Here is a 22003-nt window from a genome sequence, read left to right on the forward strand (position 1 = left end):
GGCTGCATTCATTTAATCAAAAATACAGTAAAGATGGTAAAATTGTGAAATGTTATTACACTAAGAAATAACTGTCCAAAAGTAGTTAATAATTTAATTAAATAACTTATTCCAGTGATATTAAAGATGATTTCTCAGATTTATTGCTCCAGTCTTTAGAATCACATGACCCTTCAGAAATCCCTCTAATATTAATTCATATTTTTATTATTAATATTATTAATAGTAACAATAATAAAAGCAATAATGACTGGACTAATAATTTTATTTAAAAATACATACAATAAGTAATAAATAAATATATCATATGTAAGTAAACAACTTGATGAACAGAATAATTTTATAAAAAAAAAATTTAATAATAATCCAGATGAAGAAGCATGATGAATATTTTATAGTCATTTAATTTATCTCATGCCCTTCAAAACTTCAGAACTGAAAGGATCAGGTCTATGAACTAGATCAACCAAACCAAAATGAACGAATACTTCACAAATCAGATATTAGAAATAACTCTGAAAGAGGGCTCACACCATTCTATTGATGACCCGTAATTTTTTTTGTCATTTTTCACTCATTTTAGGGAAATTCATTAGTGCCATGGAGAGTCTGTGGAATGATATTCGAGAAACTAAATGATAACATAAATTAAATTTTTATGTGAACCATCATTTTAAGATTAGAAAAAATTGAAAATGTTTCCAAAAGAATTTGTTAGCTGGAATAATTTTAACTTATTTATTTATTTACTTTCAGATTTCCCCTCTGAGCGTAACACCTTGAGAGCCAACAGCCACTTTAATAAATCCAACTGGAACGCACCAATGTAGTGGGGGAAGAAAAGAACCAGCGACAAAAAAGCAAGTGAAGACAAACCCCAGCTGATGCTTAGGACAAAGACGGCAGGTATATGGCGGATCCAGTGGAAATGAGGAAGAACAAAGGGGAAGGGGAGGAGGAGGAGGGTTTTGCACCCTGTTTTTTCAGCCCTCTCTCTGGTGTCACACACGTCACAGTCTGAGGAGGAGGGAAGCAATCAATGATTTAAACAATAATGCAGCTCTCTGTATTCCCTGTCACACTCTCGCCCGCTTGCCGCTTCGAGGACTGTCACACACTGTCTCTGCCTCGACAGCTTATCTCCCGCATGCTGCTACTCCATCTTGTAGCTGTCCGCCAGTGTCCTCACTCACTCTCTCCAATCCCTCTCTCTCTCTCACATCCTCTCCATCGTTCTTCTCCCTTCCCCGACTGTGTTACTCACATGATGCCTTCACTCCTGGTTAATACACTGTGTCCCTATCTCACGCTGTCGCTCCATTCCCTCTCGCGCTCCTCGTGGAGTGGCAGGGCCAGCAGCCCGGCACACTTTTAATGGATTGTTTTCAGAAGGTAAATGTGGAAGTTCTTTGGCGGATGCAGCTGGCCTTCTGTAAGGCGTATATATGAAGAAGCCAAGGAGACAAGTGGACAGGAACTCTCTCTCTCTCTCTCTCTCTCTCGATCTTGCCTTTTCACTGTCCCGATACCTATTTCCTTCTGCCATTTCACACACTCCAGCTCTAGCTTAGAGGTATCAGCTTAAATTAAACCTACGGGACAAACAAATTACATCTGTCACCTCTGGTTTGCATGGACTTGACAGGAATTCAATGAAGGCCGCCATGTTTGTTTGGTGGACTTCTAATCACACTTCAGTGATGGCTGCTCCAATCAGGCACGTGGATAACAGACTTGCTGTTCCACTGCTAAAGTTTAAAGGTTGCGCACGAACTGGTCTGTAACCTATCCGTGGAAGCAGAAGAACATAAAAAGAAAGGAAATCACGTGAATCAATGTCGCAATAGCGAAGCTGTGGCCAGACGTGTGGCTGCGTGTCTCTGGAGAGTGCTAATCTTGGCGTCATCAGTCAGGACACTGAAGTTCGGCTGAGCTAGGGGTCAAGGGTCAAGCCCATCAGCCTGCTGACAGCCCATCCCTGCAGCTCCCAGCATGCGGCTGGTTTAAGGCTATCAGTGGGACAGCTGGAGTAAGAGCAGCTCATTATGGGCTTTTGACTGCAGACGCCGGAACCATTGGGAGCAGATGTGCAGAATGGCACCGAAGCTGCGGCAGGCCCGTAATAGAGCTGAGATGCTGAGCGCAGGTGATACGTGTCCTGTGAACTCAGGGGGTGCGACGGTATTGAAAGCCCACCGCTGCCGTTCCAGAGATCTGTCCAGATCACAGGCTTCTTTTTTTAACACGACCCCCACACGACAGGGAAGCCCAAAACTCAGCTCTAATTGGCACGGTGATTCATTTCACATTCAGATTGTTGTTTCGCTACAGTTCTGCTCTTTTTCTTATAGATCCCAATGTTTAACCAGGGAAGCAGTCAAATAGGGTTCAAGACGGATCTGTTGTAGCCATTCCAGCAGGCAACGAACGTCAACATGATGTCAGATTGACATTGTACCCCAACTTCGTAGGATGTTGCATTTTTTTGTTTGGAAATGAAAATCAGGTTGACGTCAAAACCCAATGTCAGGCCTACATCAATGTCCAACGTCCAACCTAAAATCAACCAAATATCAACGTCTAATGTTGTTACAGCTTGACGTTTTGTGAACATTACCACTATACCGTTAATAGACGTTGGATTTTGGTTGCCAAACCTGACAAATAAATGTCAGTATTTGACGTCAATATGACGTTAGTTTCGGATGTTGGCTCGATGTTAGATTTTCACGTTCCCTCACAAACTAAAATCATCCAAATATTAACGTCGGATTTTCACAATCTAGCACAACCTAAAATCAACGAAATATCATCGTCATTTGATGCTACAGCTTGATGTTGTGTGAACGTTACCACTATACTGTTCATCAGATGTCGGAATTTGGTTGTCAAACCTGGCAAATAAATGTCAGTTTTTGACGTCAATATGACGTTAGTTTAAGATGTTGGCTCGATGTTGAATTTTCATGATCTAGCACAACCTAAAATCAACAAAATATTAACGTCATTTGATGCTACAGCTTGACGTTGTGTGAACGTTACCACTATACTGTTTATCAGATGTTGGAATTTGGTTGTCAAACCTGGCAAATAAATGTCAGTATTTGACGTCAATATGACGTTGGTTTAAGATGTTGGCTCGATGTTGGATTTTCACTTTCCCCCACAACCTAAAATCAACCAAATATCAAGGTCTAATGATGTCACAGCTTGACGTTGTGTGAACGTTACTACTATGACGCTTATCAGAAGTTGGATTTTGGTTGCCATACCAGACGAATAAATGTCAGTATTTGATGTCAATATGACGTTAGTTTAAGATGTTGGCTTGATATTGGATTTTCACTATCCTTCGCAACCTAAAATCAACCAAATATCAACATGATTTGATGCTGTTATTGGAAGTCAAAATAACATTGTTCTTAGACGCTGGCCAGACATAAAAATTTGGTCACCTGATGTCACAACCTAAATCTAACCTAATATTGTCTTGTGATGTTGTGTGCCTGCTCGAATTGTGGGCCATGCTGGGCTGGCAGGTGCAACAGATTGGCTCTCTTTAACCTCTCACAAAGCACCTTCCTGTTACACCACCCTATTTTGCAGGTCAAAGGGTTGAAAGGTCACCACTTTATAAAAAATAATTGTTTTAGCATTGCTTGTGTTTGACGTGTGCTGATCATCTGCTTTATTTAAACCATAAATTCCAAATTTGCTCTCAGCTTGAATGGGACAATTAGACAAAAGAGCTGTTTAAACTGGATTAAAATAAAGATGGACTGGAGCCCAGCTGAAGCAGTTAGAATTGATTATTGAAGAATGGTAATAGGCGATCAATAGTTAATATGCAATTTTATGCTTTAATAAGGGACATTAATAACATGGAAGGAAAGGTGTGTGTCAGTGTTAATGAAGCTTAATGACTTGCATTGACTGCCCTGTTTCTTAACCGGAGATCCTCTTTAGCACCACTACTTTCTAGGGTCAAGCAATGTTTACACATCTTGTGCCGCAGATGCCCTCTTTAAAAATACATGGACAATAAACATCCCTTTTCTTCTCTCCTTTTCTCCCTCAGATGCTCCCTCATTCATAGTGTCCAGGTCCATCTGCCCTTGTTTGATGAGGCCAGTATAACGGTGGGAAAGGAAATGGAAATTTGGGACAAAGCCCCCTTTTTTTCCAGGGGGACTAATATGTTGTGTGTCAACATCAAGGCTTCGTTCACAGCGTTGTCTCTATCTCAGGCAATTGCACCCATGGTGCAGTGCCTGATAACAGGGCCCCATGACGCAGCTCCATAATGAAGGCCATTTCGACCACTCATCCTGTGCTAAATGGCTGTATTACTGTGATGGTCATCAGTCCAGGATTTGTTTGCACAATGGTCAACACCGCTGCACTAACATTCATTAGCCGAGCATTCATAAACATATTTTATTGCCACTTTTGGGAGAAAATACTGGGTGAAAACATAAAAAAGTAAATATTAGTATGTTTTAATAATCAGATTTTTTTTCCCTTTTACACATTTGCCACTATTTTCTAGCGAACATGAAATTCATAGGATTTTGGATTTGTAGAATGTAGGAACTTCCATTTATTTTTTCTTTTTGCTTGAATAAGTTGTGACTCAATTGTTGCTGTTTTGCAACCATATTATTGCAATATTTAGATTTTAATGTAAGCATCTACAGGGGCAGACTTAAACAATAAGGAAGGTACGCAACCACTTAGGACCCCGACCATTGCCAAGAAGCCTAAATTAATCATAGCCCCTTTATAAACTTTCTATCATGTGTTGTAAATTCTGTCTATAACTGTTAAGATTTTAATGTAATCCTTTTCAAAACTATGGACCCCAATGAACAGTGGAACGTTCCTTCTGTACTGCACATGCAAATATTAAAATCCAAACACAAATATGGCCAATTAGCTGTATTTAAATAGTTAACAAGTAACAATTTACATAGTTAGTTTGTGAACTTGTGAATTTATTGTATTTAATTTTACATTGAGAAGATAAAGGCTCCACTTAGTTAAAAAAAAAACAGAATACAGGGAAAAAAAATATCTACAGAGAAAGAGTGTTTTGAGTTTCAATGCTTGGGCCCCATACCTTGAGTTGCTTAGGGCCCCCCAAGTCCAAGTGGTAAAGTCCACCCCTGAGCATCTAGAAGGCATACAGTTCATTTAAATGTTTTGTAATTGTATACACTCTCAGAAATAAAGGTACGTGAGCTGCCACTGGGGTGGTACCTTTTCAAAAGGTACACATTTGTACCTAAAAGGTCCATATTAATACCTCAAGGGTACATATTAGTACCTAAAAAGTACAAAAGTGTTCCTCTATAAAATTTTTAGCCACTAATATATGATTTTAAGGTACCAAGATGTACCCTTTATGTACAAACGTGCACCCTTTGAAAAGGTACCACCCCAGTGACAGCTTTCGCTGTGTAGATACCATAAAATTGCCTATTATGTTTATATCTGTACAACTACAAATATGAGGAAAAAAACAGCAAACTATAGCGTTAAAATTATTAAAGTTAACTTAAATGCCATCTAAATGTTTTCTTTAGGACTGAATAACCCCAAATTAAAATAACTTGTGGCTTGTTCAATGTGACATTACAAAGAAGTGACAAAATGAGATACAATTGCATCATTAAACAAACGAGCCCTCAGGATTACAGCAAAAACACTAGCACAAGGACAAACCCTTAAACAGGACATCCATCAATCTAACAGGATCAATTTTCCAAAGGTCTCTGGATCAGGGATAAAGGAACGAGGGGTTAATCTCTGGAAATCATGTTCTTATTAATAACAATTTCTCAAATTTCTAATACCCACGAAAGAGTAACTAAAAAATTAATCAAAAGTGATGGCAGATTTAGCCGGCTTCTGCCTTTTTTCTCCCCAAATGCAAATACTTTCTTTCCTTGAGTTTTAGTTTGATTATACTCACTTCTTCCTTGATCTATTCATTTTTCCGAACACGTCTTCAATGTGATTTCCTCGTCGTGGCCACAAACAACAAATTATACAGTGCCAGCGAATGCTAAAAATCCCCCTTGCTTTGAACATCAAACTAAGAAAGCAACAGCATCTGATATTTCTGGAACAATTCAATGCGCAATTACTGTTAATTTGTCCTGACGAAATCATGTGAAAGCACTTGTCTGCTGAACTTAACGCTGTATGAGAATATTCATGTCTTTGACTTTCCACACTTAGAAGATAATTATTGTTATTACCATCACGGTTGAGATCACTCCACAAGGACATGTCAAGACAGTTAAAATCCGCAGACGCACGCGCCACATAACAGAGCAAAACGCAAAATGTCTCGTTATCACCTTCAAAATGCTAATCAATTATGTCCTAGCGCGTTTCCTGCAGAGAACACGATGTTTTATTTGTATAATTACTCCCCCTCTGCTGTCGTTTGGATTCATATATTTATAACCCGTGCGACTTTATTGATTTTACCATAAGGCTGCATCATTTCTGCACCATAAACAGATCCAGGCTTTCTAAACAGAACAACAGGGTTTAGTGTAAAACACAGCCGTGTTGACAGGATGTATGATTAGCTGTGCAGGGGTTGGAAAGGGCCGCTTGGCAGACATAAAAGACAAGCTTTTCCTTTCAGAGGCAAATAAAGGGACATAAAGTGGACATCACATTGAATCATGCTCACAGTCAGAGGTGGCGCTCGGCGTGCTGTTGACCAGTCTCTCTCACTCAAAGCGCACTTATAATCCTACAGAAACCACTGGAGCTGATGGGACGTCTACACTAAGCACACACAAACAAACAGCCCCTTATTTCTCTACTGGATGTGGTTAAGAGAAATATCCACTTTTTTTTGCTGCGCCCCATGATGCTATGTGCAAATTATGAGAGTAGCTTCTTTTAAGCTGTAAACAATCAGTGTAGTGTTTTGAAAATATTGATACAGTAACGGGACGTTATTATCCTCACCGTTTATTTATCAAATACGGGGACCTTTTAAATAAACCACTTAAAAATAAACCATATAAAAGGCAACTAATTAGAATTAACAAATTACTATCTGTTTACCATAATTAACTTCACAAATATATAAGTAAATATTAAACATCACTGTATGGTGTAAAAATAACTGCTAATTAACATGTATTATGTGATTTACAGGCTTTTTTTGTTGTTGTTTGTTTGAGGTTATGAGTGCACTATGAGACCTTTATATCTGCTCTGTTGACTTTTGATGTTGAAGTCTGTAAAATAACAGAAAAAGTAGTTTATTACCAGGTTATTTTACCGTAATTTGAAATGTTAATACAGACAATATATCACTTTAAACAATTTAAATAAAATAATATGTAATAATAATATATAATAATAAAACAATAATTCCAACATCAAATGTTTGAGGAATGATTAAACATCCCATAATGCAATTTAAAAGCAATAAACATTTATTCATAATTTTCCTTCGGCTTAGTCCCTTTATTCATCATGGGTCGCCACAGCGGAATGAACCGCCAACTTATCCAGCATATGTTTTACACAGCGGATGCCCTTTCAGCTGCAACCCAGTACTGGGGAACATCCATACACACTCATTCACATGCATACACTATGGCCAATTTAGTTTGTACAGTTCACCTGTACCGCATGCCTTTGGACTGTGGGCTAAACTGAAGCACCCGGAGGAACTCCACACGAACACGAGGAGAACATGCAAACTCCACACAGAAATGCCAACCGACCCAGCCAGGACTCGAACCAGCGATCTTCTTGCTACTACTGAGTCACCGTGTTGCCCCCAAATTATTATCAGTATACAATAAGTAACTCCAAAAATATATAGTAAAATATAGTATATTAAACATCCCTGTATACTGTAAAAAATATTATCTAAATTACATCTAATTAATACATATTTTAAGATTAACATGCATTTATTTTGTTTATTTATGGTTAGAAATTGCATTTTGATACCTTTATCTGTGCTCTGTTGACTTTTGATGTTTAAGTCTGTAAAATAACACAAAAGGTGGTTTATTATCAGGTTATTTTACTGTAATTTACAACAACAATACAGACAATATATTACTTTAAACTAATTTAACATAGTAATAAAAGTCGTTTTTTTTTTTTTTTTTTTACTTTTAAACATCAAATTATGTGAGTTTGACACAGAAAAACAATAATGGCAGAGCAATACCATCTGTTACTAGAAGAGACTGTGCTGTAAACTTTTACACGGTCAGTCTTCTTAGTTAGAGCCAGTCATTTTTGAAATACACTTCCTATTGATTTAAGAGGTATTACAAATTATTCAACACTTAATCACAATTTAAAGAAATGGCTAAAAGCAAGTCACATTTGTAATCGTGCAATTTTTCTCTTGCTTTTTATGAGATTCTTATGATATGTTTTGTCTGCTTGGCGTATGTAACTTTACTGTTATTGTATGTGTAATAATCTGTTTTTGTATTTTAGGTTGCCTTTTTAAAATCTGGCAGGGTCAACAAATGAAAATTGGGCTTTGAGGCTAGTTCTGGCTTATTTACAGTTTTACTGTTGATTAATGAGCCTTGTCCCTATTAAATACAATAAATTTAAAATGTTTGAGGAAAGATCAAATATCCCATAATTAGGGCCAGATAGGGGCATCATGGTAGCGCAGTGAGTAGCACGACCTCACAGCAAGAAGGTCGCTGGTTCGAGCCTCAGCTGGGTCAGTTGGCATATCTGTGTGGAGTTTTCATGTTCTCCCCGTGTTGGCGTTCCCCCACAGTCCAAAGACATATGCTACAGGTGAATTGGCTAGGCTAAAATATCCGGATATGAGAGTGTATGGGTGTTTCCGAGTGATGGGTTGCAGCTGGAAAGACATTTGATGCGTAAAACATAAGCAGGATAAGTTGGTGGTTCATTCCGCTGTGACGACCCCAGATTAAAAAAAAGGGACTATGCCAAAAAGAAAATGAAGGATTGAATAGGGCCAGACAGAATCTGCTGATATTTTTTGCTATTTCTGCGCAGATTTTTGTAAAAGATCCATGGTTTTATGTGGAAGGATTTTGTGAGTATCGTAACTTAAAACTTAATACATGAAATGTATTATTACAACTATTATACCTATTTATTATTAATGCCTATCTATTTTATTCATGTTTATAATGCAAATCCAATAGTGTATATTCAGAAGAATGCGGAAGGACTTAATTTGTCAGTAACCTGGGTCAAGCCCTTTCGGTGAACTGTATGCCATTACAAAATCAGTGTGTTTAGGGTTTGTTTTCTTTAAAAAGTAGCAATCTCCACTGCCTGAGTGATATCCGATACAAAGTGGGTCTCAGATTGTACACGAAGCACTGCATTAAATTACATTGTCCTCATGCCATGTCTTAAAAATACATTTATTTTACCCCAGTATATTCAATGGAGCTTCTGCGCTAGCCTGCTAATCCTGACGGTCACGTGCTTGTAAACGGCTTTTCATGTCATTTTACACTTAAACAACTAAATGAATGCCAAAGTCTATTTAACTGATTATATTTTAATTACATTAAAACGTCAATGCTGTAAAAGGAACCGTATAAAATGGAAAAAAGTCACAATGACCATTCACCGGAAGTCTATCAGTATGGAAAGAAATGCTCTGCATATACCCTATTAGATCCACTTATTTGGTAAACAAAACAAGTCTCTAAGATAACGTCTACTAAAAGACAGAAAATATGATTTTACAAACTGTATTGTAAATAAAACATTAACAATTTTTATTAGTCTCTAATATTACTGAAATTAATAGAAAACTAAATAAATATAAATTGACACATTTACACAAGAAAATAGACTCGATGGGCTAAAAAACTGCAGAAATCTGCGAATTACTGCACATGCAGATTTTGTGCGGGCCTACCCATAATGCAATTCAACAGCATAAATAAACAAACAAAAAACACAAATTATGGAAAAGGGCTAATTCGTGCATTTATTTTTTACACTGCACTGTAGGAAAACAAAGATAACATAATCTGTACACTCTCAGAAATAAAGGTACACAAGCTGTCACTGGAGTGGTACCTTTTCAAAAGGTACACATTTGTACTTAAAAGAGTCCATATCAATACCTCAAGGGTACATATTAGTATCTTAAAAGTACAAAAGTGTTCCTCTCAAAATTTTTTAGGCACTAATTTATGCTTCTGAGGTACCAATATGGACTCTTTCAGTACAAATGTTAACCTTTTAAAAAGGTACCACCCCTGTGACATACCTTTATTACTGTGAGTGTATGGAAAAAATCTGTGTTTTGGCCACAGATATGCATGTGATGGTAATATCACCAAACATAACGTTATTATAATGACAGATCAGAAAAGTCAAACATGCTAATCAGTCAGTTTTTACTATGTGTGTATCACAACCTTATTATTTAAAGTTAATTGTTTCATTTATGTTTTAATATATAAATGTAACTTCCCCAAACTTGAAGTGCGGCTCATACTGTAATTTGAAACACAATACTGTAAAAAGGGCTGGAGATTTACTCTTCGGCGACGCACTGTTGTTCAAATACAGTTCAAGTTATTCAAGGACGGCCCAGTGATCACAGCCTTGACACCCTTTGCAAGGCACCTTAAAGCATTGGAGACAGCCATCTGATAAGGCAATTAGTGTAATATATTGTCTTGATTTGATTCATATTAGCCCTGTTTGATTTACTGTGCACGGTCTGCAGAAAAGCAAAGATCCAGACAGCATGTTCTGTGCCAGACATGATTTAAATGCCTTTCTATGGGTGCTGGAAGTGTATCCTAGAGTACTGTCAGAAAGTGTGGTGTGCCATACTGGGGTTGTTGGCAGTAGGGCAGCATCATAAACGACCATCTAAAGTGGCAGTTGATAATGTAAATGCAAAGTGACGGCTGACCAAAAAAGTATCTTGTCAGCTTCTGTTTTTGCTCTTTTAACTCGTACATCATTACACATGTGAGTTTGGACTGGGCAGTAGTTTTTTAAAAGTAATTCTTTGCGTTTATCATTGGATTATCAATTTAAATAAATTGTGTTTAGGCAGCCACATAATGATGATAATGACAGCCAACTCCATTTCTTAACCAAAAGGCTTGAGTCAGATTTACATCGCACTGTCATATTAATTATTTATGGAAGGGTGGATTTATGGCCCTGTCTGGGCAAGCTGCTAAATCTGAATGGCCAAATATTGAGATTTTAGCGCTATGCTTTTAAATCACCCCTTGATTTGTCTCTGCTTGTTTGTCAGCAGCTTTGCGCTTCAGGTCATGAGTGGCATTTGCTTGTGTGGCCCCTAATTGCTGAGTCCCCAGTAAGACAGATGAGTGTTAATGCCTGGCACTGAGAATAGAGCTGGGGTGTGTCTTTGTGTGGCATGTGTATGATGATAAAACATTGTTATAAGGACAAGAATGTAGATTGTTAGCTCAATATAAGAATTTAGTCCTTTGATCCGTTTAAGCTCTTTCATTAAATTATATTATATTATAGCTAATCAATGACTAATTAACAATAAATAATTATTGCAGTATTTTTATATCTTTGAAAATGTTTTATGATAATTATCCACATATGTATTAATAAATTATTCAAATCAACGGTTTAATTTGTTAATGTTTACCAACAGTAATAGATGCTTTAGAATTTTTTTGCATGTTTATTAATATAGTAATACTAATACAAATTGTAACAAATTTAACAATATTTTAAAATCATATCTTTTATTTTCTATCTATATTATCTTTTATTTTTAAATATCTAGTTATTTTATAGATAGATTTTTCCGATACATTTTGTAGCAAATAATACAGTAATATTTATAAAGTTGTATGTATGAAGTATTAATTAATACTATTGTATTATGTCATGTTGTTATTTTATGTTATGTTGTTATGTTATGTTATATTAATAATCTATGTAGATAGATGAATATTTCTAATTTATGCATATATTTTTCAAGTGTAAAATATAAAATAAAAAATAACTTATATAGTCAAGAGAAAACCTGAAAAGTTTTTTTGAAATTTTGAAATCGCTTTGTAGGATTCCTGAAGGAAGCTGATACAAATCTTTTCTCTGTATAACTTGTATCACTTGCTATTGATAAATCGTTGTTTTTATATGATGTACCTTTATATTGTATGTATTGTACATGGATTTAATTATATAATTGTTGCTTATATATTTGTGTGTGTGTGTGTGTGTGTGTGTGTGTGTTTATTTATTTATTTAATTATTCATTTTATTCTTACATATTTATTATAAATTTTTTTATTTATTTACATTATTTTGTATGTTTGTTTTTGATTTCTGTACTACATGTTAAAAGCTATACTAAAATCAATACAGTGTTTAAAAATATTAAATTAAAAATCTAGTTAAATATTTAATTTATGAAGAAAAATATATACAAGCTTGTAACTTGAAATAAACATATATTACAGCTTTTATTAGTAAAATAATAAATTTTCTCTCTATAAGTTTATATTTTAACTTTTTTCAAATGTAGCAAAAAGTATAAATACTACTACTGATACTAACTAAAATAATAATTATAATAGTGCTATAAAAATGTAAAAATAGTGCCATGTGAAATTGTGCATCTATCGTTAGCTTGTTTAAATTCCTTTTTTTGTCATTAATAATCACAGCACTGTCACTTATTTCCTCCTTTGAGTAGCGAGACTGAACGTTCAGTTTCTTAACAACGCTGGGCTGTATCATTTCCCAACTAATGGAGCAGCAAATGGGATAACAAGGCCCTTTAGATTTGTAGGCTGTCTCTGAAATTAGCACATTTACGAGCTCTGTCTAAATTAAACAAATCATTGATTTTATGTAGGGGAGTTATAGCACCATATTCTACAGCAGAGTCTCTGAGAATCTCGAGAGCTTTCGGGTTTCCCTGTTTGCGTTGTCTCACTTTCCCCCTTCATTCCTGATGCTGTTTCCTGTTAAGAGAGAAGAGAAACAATCTCTCAGCCCCCCCAGATACTCCATGCCACACCACCAAGAGAAAACAAAGCCTCCGCTCCTCAAACGAGCGAAAGCTGCGTGTCCCCCTGTTGGATTGTGACACACGCCGGGCCCTGCCTTTAGTTAAATATGAAAGCACCAAGCACACGTGCATATATATGCGTGTGTGTGTGTGTGTGTGTGCATTTGGAGAGAGTGACTGCCAGGACTCACAGAATCAGCTGCAGAACCATTTTTAGAGCTCTCGTTTCCCCTTCTCTCCCCGCAGCCTTTGATCATGTAGCACTGTCTACAGTATGAATGCTTACGCTCTCGCTCTCCCCCTCTGTCTTTCACTCCCTCTGTTCTTTTGTGTGTATTTGTGCATGTGCGATGTATAGAGACGTCGCAAAATATCCATTGAGAGTGATGGGTGTCCTCCGGTGCAGATTTAGAAAGAGACTTTGTGTAATTCTGTGTTTTTTTTTTTTTTAGCTTAAAAAATAAACAGAACCAAGAAGGTCATATCAGCTTCTGTGCTGGGGTGAATCTTCTTCATGACACCTTGAGTACAGGAATTGGTTGAGAAAAAGAATGAAAGAGTAGCAGGAATCACAATCATCTGTCATTCTATCTTTGTCCTTCATTCTTAATTCTGTTTTCTTTTCTTTGCAGATGCTACAGCAGATAACAGGTATCATTCCATATCTTTTTCCAAATTCTAAGTATTCTAATATTTGCTAAAAATATATTGTTATTTTGTGTGTGTGTGTTTATACAGTCGTAGGTAAATAAGTACTGTTTTCTTACAGAAAAAGCATCCATACAGGCTTGAAATGAGGGTGAGCAAATGTTGTGTAAACTTTCAATTAAAATTGTTTGTCATACTGTGTACAACATATTTGTTTTTGACAGCTTAAAAACACAGTACACATTGTAAAAGTAAGTTGCAAAGAAAATAACAAAAACAGGGTTTTCACAGTGAAGCCACAGAAGAACATTTTTGGTTTCTTAAAGAAATTTTAATAAAATTTAAATGTTAATCTTTAGTGAAAATATTTGTTTACTGTTTGAAAAGTGTATTAAAAGTGGGAAGTGTGCAATTTAATATCTAAAGTACACTTTTCCATCATAAACAATCTTTTGGGGAATGAAAAATGTCATGTTAAACATTCTCAATGGAACCATGAACTCCATAAGTGTGGTTTATTTCTAAACTAATTTCGAGAGGATCACATGCTTATGATTGACCGTGGCTGATCCCACATTAGCTAATGCATGATTCACCAATCAGATGACTCCTAACTCACTATAAATGACCAGAGTGCCTTACCTTAGACGCTGTTTACACTGTCAAGTCTTGATTCTCAATTCTGATTTGTTGCCTATATCAGATTTTTTTTTGCCTGTCCGTTTACATGTTCTTTTAATTGTGACCGATATCCAATTTTTGTGTTTACACTTGCAATGCATTTTATGCATAAATGCGTAAAGGCGGGTTCCAGCATCTGCACCACACTAGCCATGATGGAAGAAATTTTCTTGCTTTTAGCTCTGCGAAATATGCGAAGTTCGCTCAACTTTAAAATAATTTTGAGGCGGAGGAGGAGGGAAAGGGCCGCCATCACAGCTTGCGCCTATGGTTTATATATTGTGTCCTCCACGATTCAGCTGAATTTTTGGGTGCAAGAGAGATCTCAGGTCTGGTGGGAGCAAATTGTGGCGACTGACCACTTTCCTTCTCCATGTTTCCTCTGTTGTTGTTGTTTACTGTGTGTTTACTTGTTGTTTACTGTGTCTGATTTATTTCCACATATGAAAGAGGCCTGAAACCGATCTCTGAATATTCGAATGCATGCGTTTTATGTATTTATTTATTTATTTTTTTATGTTTACAAAGTCACAGAATAGATCTGATCTGTGTCACATACTGTATGAGCAAAAAAATTGGAATTGGTTCACATTTAACTGGCAGTGTATATGGGGCCTTAGTCATCTTCCTATTGAAAAATCCCCTCATCACTCCTACTCCTCTCCTTTTCCTTGACAGGACCACCCAGTGGTTAGCACTGTTGCCTCACAGCAAGAATGTCACTAGTTCAAGTCTTTACCTGGCCAGATTACATTTCTGTTTACATGTTCTCCACGTGCTTGTGTGGGTTTCCCTGGGGTTCTCCGGTTTCCTCCCACAGTCCAAAGACATGCGACAGTACATTGACCAAACCAAATCGGCACCTTAGATAAGCTCAATCAGCAGTATACCTTCATAGCGATCCCTAATCTGCCCTTTGCTAGTAGGGGAGTTCTCGAGACCTACCTGCTCAAACTCCCCTCTCGCCGTGCAAACGGGAGGGAGCCCAGGGCTCGAGGATCTTATGAGCTCAGGGCTCTCTCCCAGGACAGCATGCCAAACACGCTTTATACTCAATTATCTAAGTGTCAACTCTTGAAAGAAGCTTTATTTGTAAGATTGTAGTTTTGATCTGTGATCTTCATGAAGGTCGATCTTCTTCATGACACAAAGGCTGTGCTCACAATGCTAGTTCAGATGTGAATCTGGCTTTGTTTGTTTGTTTTTTTGCCCATATGCTATTCACACTGTAAAAAGTGATTAGTTACTTAAAGCAAGTAAACTAATTGTCTTAAAAGCAACAAGTTGGATATACAAAAATAATGTAAGCAAACCCATTGGAACTTGCAACTGTTAAGTTTACTTAACTTTATAATTATGCAAATTGTACTTAATTTTTAGAGTCAAGTAATCTCTTTTTACAGTGTCAGACAATTTAGCACGCCTGTTTTCAAATAATTACTGTAATTATTACAATATTACATATTTGGTGGTTCATTAAGTCTATAAAATCTACACTTATAGCCTGTATTGAATTTAGAAGACACACTAGAGTCTGGAAGAGCAAAGATTTTGCTAGATACAGAAAAGCTGGGAAAAAAACTAATATAATAAAGGTGTATTGGAAAAAAAAGTTATTAGTTTGTTTTTATTTTAAAAAATAAGTACAATTTGCATAATTATAAAAATTAAATCAACTTAACAGTTCCAAGTTACAATGGGTTTACTTACATTATTTTGTTTTATTTTCACAGTGCAGATAACGGTGTAAACTGCACATACTGCATCCAATCTGATGTTTTTAATTCTGCTTTGACCACTTCTTTATGTGGTTCTATATCAAAAACAGAATAGTTGTCCTGCAATGTGGGCCAGAGAGTGGCGCAGTAGGTAGTGCTGTCGCCTCATAGCAAGAAGGTCACTGGGTCGCTGGTTCAAACCTCGGCTCAGTTGGCGTTTCTGTGTGGAGTTTGCTTGTTCTCCCTGCCTTCGCGTGGGTTTCCTCCGGTTGCTCCGGTTTCCCCCACAGTCCAAAGACATGCGGTACAGGTGAATTGTGTGTACAGTGTGTGTGTAAATGTGTGTGTGGATGTTTCCCAGAGATGGGTCGCGGCTGGAAGGGCATCCGCTGCGTAAAAACTTGCTGGATAAGTTGGTTCATTCCGCTGTGGCGACCCAGATTAATAAAGGGACTAAGCTGACAAGAAAATGAATGAATGAATGTTCTGCAATGTGAACAGTCAAATCTGAATGTATGTGATGTAGTCACTAGATCCCCATTCATCCTAATTGTGTTCTGACGACAGTCACTCCAAAGACTTTACAGTTTTTTTGTGCCTCTTTGAATGCGGCAGACTGTTGTGGAGAAGAAAATGGATCATTCCATCTGTTTCAAAGTACTATTTATTCTCTTACTTTTCTAATTAAAAGTCTTTAAAGTGGTTCTATATCAAAAACAGTATGGATGTTTTGCAATGTGAATAGTGAAATCTGAATTTATGTAATGTTGTCACTTTAGATGCCCATTCATCCTAATTGTGTTCTGACGGGAGTCACTCCAAAGACTTTACTTTTTTGTGTGTGTCTCTGTGAATGTGGCAGGCAGTTGTGGAGTAAATGGATCATCTATTTCATAGTACTATTTATTATTTTACTTTTCTAATTAAACGTGTTTAAAGTGGTCATTTACTCAATAAAGGGGGAAAAAGTTTTTAAAGTATTTTTAAGTAACAAAATGGAGCCAATTTTCTTCAAATAATCTTCCTTTTGTTTCCGACAGAAGTAAATGAAACATATTTGGAATGACGTGAGGGTGAGTAAACGTTGACAGATTGTTCATTTCTGCATAAACTATCCCTTTAATTTTCATATCAGTCTGAGTATAACATGTTTGTTTTTGTCAGGTGAAAAGAACAGTCAGCCACTAGTTCTGATTGGTTTTCATTCATATTGTAGCTGTCAATCATTTCCACAGCAGCACCATTTTGCTCGTCCATTACATTATTTTCTTTTTCTTTTTGGCCTGTCCTTTTTAAAATTATTTTTAAGAAGTAATCTACTAGCGGAGACAGGCTCAGTGACAACAGCGTAATCTTAGGTTACAGTGCAGGAATACAGCATTTAATTTACCAGCTCTTAGCATGAGCACTTCCAAGTGCTAAGTGACAGAAATGAATAGCCATCTGAAGCACATGGCTGACATATGCTAATGAGGAATCTGTGCTGAGCCTCCATTGTATGGGACATCTCTCGCTATAGGTCCTCTGGTACCCGTTTCACTGCGATCGCTGTTGTAAAGGTAATAATTAAGACCTGACTGCTGTGTTGAAAAGATGTCTCTGTTATTACAGCGACCGTCCTGCCTCAACACGGGTCCCTCAATTATCACTGCGCTCTGCATTAAAGGGACATCTGAGAAGTCAAAATCACTCAACGTAAATGAACGTGTGATGTTTAACTTCCCTTTCCAGCGGCGATGATTTTTACTCCTCTTCTGCGTTCACATAGACATGGCAAGAATGACAAATGAGACCTGAAAACAACGAAAAGAGCTGTTAATGGGTCAAATTGACCCTGTTCTTCAAACATTAAGCATGTTTTTAAAATATAATTTACAAGGGATTTTGTTCACAGAAAATGGAAATGCATGTAGGGGATTTTTTTCTTCAGTAGAGCATTAAAGAAACTTTAGGTCTTTGGAGGTTCATAAAATGCATTTCAATGGCGAACGTTTTTTTAGTAAAAAAATGCTGCTCCGATTATAAAATGAGGTCTTTGTGACGTTAAATTATCTTTGCAAGAAATTAAAAATGATTTATAACATTATTATTCTTTCCTTTAATCTACAGCCTGTGCAAGCTTTCCTCAATGTGTTTGTGACATAAAATATTTCTTGGCACACAATGATATGTGCCTCTTGCCAGTGTTGTCTACTACATTTACTCATGTGTAAAACAATTTTTATTTGCATACACCATTTTTTCTTTTTTTTCTTTTGCTTCAGAAGACCTTAATTTATCACAAGGAAGCATCACTTATACTTTTGTTTTGCCTAAATATGTTTTTGACTCTCAAAGTGCTGATAGAAATTTTTAAGAACCTGGATTTCAGCTAAAATCTTCTTTGAAGTTCTACTGAAAGAAAAGAAAAAGAATCACCTACATGTTTGATAGCCCAAGTTTGAGTAAATTCCATTTTTGGTCAAACTACATCCTTCTGCTCATATATTTTATCCAATTTCAAAGACTTTTCACATTCATATTGGCCACTAAAAGTGTGAATGTTTTAAACAATGTTTATTTGAAGAGTTCAGCTGCAAAAACCTTTAAATGCCATCTGAAATGTTATCCTAAAATTAGTGTTTTTCTCAGCCTCCTATGTTTATGTTTTGTTGCTTCACTTGAAAGGCAATGAAAAGAACTTATTTGTCCCTTTAAAAGTAAAATTGCTGAGCCTACATACAGGAGTTGGAGAAAATTGCTATTTTTAGGAGAAAGTATCAAATGGCTTCTAGAGGTTTTTGCATCTAAACTCTTTATTTGCATACAGCAATTTTATAATTGTTTTATGCTTCAGAAGACCTCGGTTTATCACAAGTAGCCATCATTAATACTTTTGCTTTAAATATGTATGTTATATATGCTGAAACCTTCTTTAAAATTCTACTGATAGGAAAAAAGTCACCTACATGTTTGATAGTTCAAGTTTAAGTCCATTTTTGGTCGAACTACATCCTTCGGTTAATATCTTTTATCCAATTTCAAAGATTTTCCACATTCATACAGGCCACTGAAAGTCTCTCAATCATAAAGAGAAAGCGGATCGTATACACTCTGGCTACCTCAACTTTTATATCGACTGAAGTGTAGATTTATAAATGTCCCAGCTTTGCTTGTAATGGATTCAATCAAGTCATAGTAATATGTTTTGTTATTTGATACAGTCCGGAGAGAATGTAAAATAATTTCAATCGAATCAAGGGGCTCTGGAAATGGAGGAGAGGATTTGTGCTTAAGCCCTGGTAAAAAGAGCTGTCATCAAAGCACTTCACCAATTCACACCAGTCCATTTAGAGACATGTTAAGAGACTGAGGCCTGAAATTTGATTTTGAATGGAAAGGGACCTTGGACATGGATGGGCTTTTTCCTCCTCTGTTTCACTGATGCTTTAACGGAGGTCATTAGCAATACAAGAGAGTGCTAATGTAATGCAGTATAATGCACATATGTATGGCTACTGCCCTCCCATCACCCTTACATTGCACTGCCTCCCATTACTTTGGCCTGGGAGCACACATAACTTCTTGTAGAGACTTCTTTTAGATATGACAATAAAACAGAATACGCGTTATTAGCCAAAACAAGACATTAGTTGACATTTGTAAACCTGCGCTTTATTTTTGCCGTTTGTTTGAGGCTGAAGAAGCCATGTGCAATTCCAGCTCTGTCCAGCAGGTGGATTTCTGTGTGGTATTGTTCAGTGTTAATGTTATATTATCTTTAAACATCAACTGCGATTAAGTTTAAGTAAAGCTACGTAAATAATGTGATAGCAGCGTTTGTGTGTGTGTTTTTTTTTTTAATGAAAGAATACATTTTTCCGTTTTTTACACATTGACAGATGTTAAGACGCGTTTATGGGACTTACTCAACTCCAGTAGCAGGTATGTGCAAAAAAAAAGCAACAAGTAGACTAGAATGACTTTTTACAACACGTAAACACACTTGTAAGGGGGCTGCACGGAGTGAAAACAGCTAAAGACAAACTCGCGAGCAGCCCAGAGCGCGCGGTGGGACGCTGCACACTTACCTATTTCTGCAGACCTCGCGCATTGTTGAAACATCTTTTGTTTTGCTGCGGACTTCATTTCCCTGGTCTTCTAAATGGTGAAGAGAGACGATAATTCATTCCGTGCTCACAAAACAGCCCATGAGATCCCCCACGGGAGCGCGGAGAAGGGGGGTCAGGGTCCTCAGCGCGCGAGGAGGAGAGAATGAATGTCAGTCAATGAGCGAACCTGGCGCTGAGCGGCAGCACTGCACCTCCAACACTGTTTCTACCTCTGAGCAAATCTCTGCCTATCGTCTCTACTTTGCCACTGAGCGCTGACTCGTTCTCATCGGTTCATGCAACTGATACAACTCTCAACACACGACACGACCCGGGAACTCTGTCTCACGCGCGGCGACCGTCTCACGTTGTTTCCTCGAGGCGCTTGCTTCGCGGTGATCTTCGCTCTCCGGTTTCCAAAAGTTTCGGTTGTCGGGATAAAAGGACAGCTAAACCTTCCGAGGGATTTTTTAAAACAACGTAAGTGCTCTGAATGTCTTGACAGAGATTGTTTTTGTGATCCAGTGGGAGCGCGTCTCATGTTTATGTGGAGAAATCCGCTTTTATCAGACTGTTTAATGGGTGACCCCCGAGCCTGAATTAACGTACCCTAACGCGGCTGTCTCTTGCTCCTGGATAGTATTGCATTTGTTATTGTTGTTGTTTGCTTTTTCTTGTGTGGAAATTGAGTTAAGGTGATGATGCGCAACTTTATTATTCTATATCAATAGCTCTCCTATCAGACACAATGTTTCACTCGCGCGTAATGGGTTGATTGTGGCAATTATTTTAGTGACTACATGGAGCAAGTTCGCTGATAGTGTGGAAGAGTTTCTGAACTCCTAAAACACTTTGCTTGTTTTGACTTGAACATCAGTTCATCATGGTAAAGTTTGCAAAAACAGTACATTAAAGTTTTGAATGTAATGCTACACGGTGGAAACGCCAGAAGTCTCTTACAACATATTTTTAAATGAACAAAATCACCCTAAATATTTTGCAATAATTTGACGTATACGTTTAAAAAATGCCGGCAAACATAAACTCACATTTAACAGTTGCACAAGTGCTTTCCTGGGAAATTAACGCATGTCTTTTAAAATCCTCTGTTTTTGGTTGACGGAACTGAAGAGGAACTTGTTATAATGATACCCGTGATGATGTGCGCGTGTCTGCGGCCACCCACGAGTAAAACATGCTTGAGTGTGATGTTCAGTGGGTTAACCTTTAATAACGAACGCTATCAGCGCAGACCGGCTTTTAAAACCAACTGCTTGGGTAGTTCAGTTACGCTCCCTACTAATTTGTGACTGGTAGTGGACGTGAGAAGTGCTCCTGAGAGTGGAGATTTTACTATTCCATTTATAGTCCTCTCCATTTATAGTCTGTAATCAGAGCGGGAATTAATGCGCTCGAGACCAATGTTGCGGATAATTTATATTTTGTTCTCAAGCCACAGTAGATTGTTGGCCACTTTATTTTTGTTCCTCCAGAATTCGCGCGCATGTGTGTTAATTGAAAAAGAAATGTTTCGTTTTAAATTAATCTGTCAACAATGGTTGTTAAATAAGAAAACTATAGGCCTACTCGGAGCACTTAGTTGGATAGCACTTATATAGAGAGCAAAGTGAATCAGATACGTGCAGTAAGGAAACAAGGTGCAAGGAAACACCTGTTTACTATGGGTCACTACAATTTACACAACACGTACGGGAGTGTTTCCGTTCTACTCAGGAGTTGTTAATATTTTTCCAAGGAAAATCTTAGGCAGGGTTTTCAGACTAAGACTGTATTATCAACACACCTTCAGTGTATAATTT

At 37.1% G+C, this 22003-nt stretch overlaps 1 protein-coding gene across 38 annotated transcripts in view; it reads left to right on the forward strand.

Moving 5' to 3' along the window:
* Positions 1-22003, forward strand: part of rnf220a (ring finger protein 220a) — a 352070-nt gene that overhangs the window by 154372 nt on the left and 175695 nt on the right. For 15 of the 38 annotated variants that reach the window (XM_021480622.3, XM_021480627.3, XM_021480629.3 and 12 more), the window contains exon 1: positions 20356-20663. The gene's annotated coding sequence lies outside the window, so the exon portion shown is untranslated. Of the gene's footprint in view, positions 1-756; positions 907-13677; positions 13697-13798; positions 13845-17132; positions 17166-20355; positions 20664-22003 lie in introns of those variants that run through there. The other 23 variants (XM_073918605.1, XM_073918653.1, XM_073918691.1 and 20 more) reach the window with 5 other exon arrangements.

Source organism: Danio rerio, chromosome 2 (genome assembly GCF_049306965.1).
Source record: "Danio rerio strain Tuebingen ecotype United States chromosome 2, GRCz12tu, whole genome shotgun sequence".
Lineage (NCBI taxonomy): Eukaryota > Metazoa > Chordata > Actinopteri > Cypriniformes > Danionidae > Danio > Danio rerio.